At 38.8% G+C, this 2,498-nt stretch overlaps 1 protein-coding gene across 1 annotated transcript in view; it reads left to right on the forward strand.

Annotated features, from left to right (window-relative positions):
- LOC103610569 (antifreeze protein Maxi-like) overlaps positions 1-2,498 on the forward strand; it is a gene marked incomplete at its 3' end in the record, with an annotated part of 8,335 nt that overhangs the window by 597 nt on the left and 5,240 nt on the right. The gene's annotated exons all lie outside the window — the stretch shown is intronic.

Below are 2,498 nucleotides of genomic sequence, written 5' to 3' on the forward strand. Positions count from 1 at the left end.
AGGTGGACAATGGTCTAGAGTGTGAGAGCCCTGTGAGTGCCCAATAAATGAGGCAGTTGGGATGTGGGCTCTGGATTGGTTGGTTTACATATGACAGGTGTGGTTGCAGGCAAGTCTTTTACTATCTTTAAGAATCTGAGGACCATAGGGACCTCAGGACCCAAGGTCAGCTCCTGACAGCTGGCAGGAGCACAGGGACCTCAGAAACTGAGGGCAGCCCCTGCCAACAGACAGCAAGAGTGCAGGACACCATTGCTTCAGACACTGCCACTGCACAGGTGATCTGCCAAAGCAGTGCCACAACTACCACTGCTGCAAAGGTGGCCCATCACAGCAGCCACAATAACCATGCAGATGGCCCACCAACCACTGAGCTGTATTGACACAGGGAGGGTCAACAGTGGAGGTTGGGGAAAGATGTGAGAGAGCAAAGACCCATGACCCAGTGTCCCAACCCACAGGGGGAATTATACTGCCCCTCCCTGTGGTAGTGCACCAGAGTGGGAGGTTCATGCACGGCCCACTGACTGCCATGATCTGGGGAGAGACCCACACAGAAACCCGAGAGAATGTGGAGACCCATGATAGCTAAATAGAGAAAGGAAGAAAATTCCCAATCCCACCAACCCATCCTCAAACTGTGGTTTATAGTTCTCATGATAGAGATTTTTCACATCCTTGGTTAAATCTATTCCTAATTATTTTATTTATTTATTTTGGTGGCTATTGTAAATGGGCAAGCTTTCTTGATTTCTCTTTCTGCATGTTTACTATTGGAAAATAGAAATGCTACTGATTTTTGTGTGTTGATTTTGTATCCTGAAATTTTGCTGAAATCATTTATCAACTCCAAGAGATTTTTTGTAGAGGCTTTAGGCTGTTCAATATATAGGATCATGTCATCTGCAAACAGGGACAGGGACAATTTGATTTCATCTTTTCCAATCTGGATGCCTTTTATTTCCTTCTTTTCTCTGATTGCTCTGGCTAGCACTTCCAACACTATGTTGAATAGGAGTGGTGAGAGTGGGCATCCTTGTCTAGTTCCTGTTTTTAAGGGAAAGGCTTTCAGCTTTTCCCCATTCAGGATGATATTGATAGTGGGCTTATTGTATATGGCTTTAATTATGTTGAGATGCTTTCCATCTATACCTAACTTGTAGAGAGTCTTTATCATGAATGAGTGTTGAATTTTATCAAATGCTTTTTCAGCATCTATAGAGATGATCATATGGTCCTTGTGTTTGATTTTATTGATATGGTGTATCACATTTACTGATTCGCGTATATTGAACCAACCTTGCATCCCTGGGATGAATCTTACTTGATCATGGTGTATAATTTTGCACATGTGTTGCTGTATTCTGTTAGCTAGTATTTTATTAAGGATTTCTGTGTCTATATTCATCAAGGATATTGGCCTGTAGTTTTCTTTTTTAGTTGTATCTTTACCTGGTTTTGGTATCAGGGTGATGTTTGCTTCATAGAATGAGTTTGGAAGAATAGCCTCTGTTTCAGTCTTTTGGAGTAGTTTGTAGAGAATTCGTGTCAATTCCTCTTTTAATGTTTGGTAGAATTCTGCTGTGCATCCATCTGGTCCTGGGCTTTTATTTGTTGGGAGCCTTCTGAAGACAGCTTCAATCTCTTTTATTGTTATTGGTCTGTTCAGATTTTCTACATCATCTTGGCTCATTTTTGTTAGTTTGTGTGTGTCCAGAAATTTATCCATTTCCTCCAGATTTTCAAATTTATTGGCATATAGTTTTTTATAGTAGTCTCTAATGATACCTTGTATTTCAGAAGTATCAGTTGTAATATCACCTTCTATATTTCAAATTTTTGTTATTTGGGTCTTCTCTCTTCTTTTTTTAGTTAGCTATGCTAATGGTTTGTCAATATCTTTTCAAAAAACCAACTTTTTGTTTCATCAATCTTTTGTATTGTTTTTTGGGTTTCAATTTCATTAAGTTCTGCTCTGATCTTAACAATTTCTTTCCATCTGCTAACTTTGGGTTTGGATTGTTCTTATTTTTCTAGTTCTTTAAGGTGAAGTATTAGGTTGTTCACTTGCCATCTTTCCATTCTTCTGAAGTAAGCATTAAGTGCAACAAATTTCCCCCTTAGTACTGCCTTTGTAGTATCTCACAGGTTTTGGTATGATGTATCATTGTTTTCATTAGTTTCAATAAATTTTTGATTTCCTGGTTTGATTTCTTCTTGGACTCATATGTCATTAAGTAGAATGCTGTTTAACTTCCATGTGTTTGTATAGTTTACAGAATTTCATTTTTTTTCTTTTTTTTAAATTTTATTTATTTATTTTCTTTCTTAATTTTATTTTGTCAATATACAATGAGGTTGATTATTGTGGCCCATTACCAAAACCCCCCTGCCACCTCCCTCTCACCCCTCCCACCCAACAATGTCCTTTCGGTTTGCTTGTCATATCAACTTCAAGGAACTGTAGTTGTTAAGTCTTCTTCCCCCCCACCCCGGTT

Source organism: Galeopterus variegatus, unplaced genomic scaffold (genome assembly GCF_000696425.1).
Source record: "Galeopterus variegatus unplaced genomic scaffold, G_variegatus-3.0.2 Scaffold11319, whole genome shotgun sequence".
Taxonomy (NCBI): domain Eukaryota; kingdom Metazoa; phylum Chordata; class Mammalia; order Dermoptera; family Cynocephalidae; genus Galeopterus; species Galeopterus variegatus.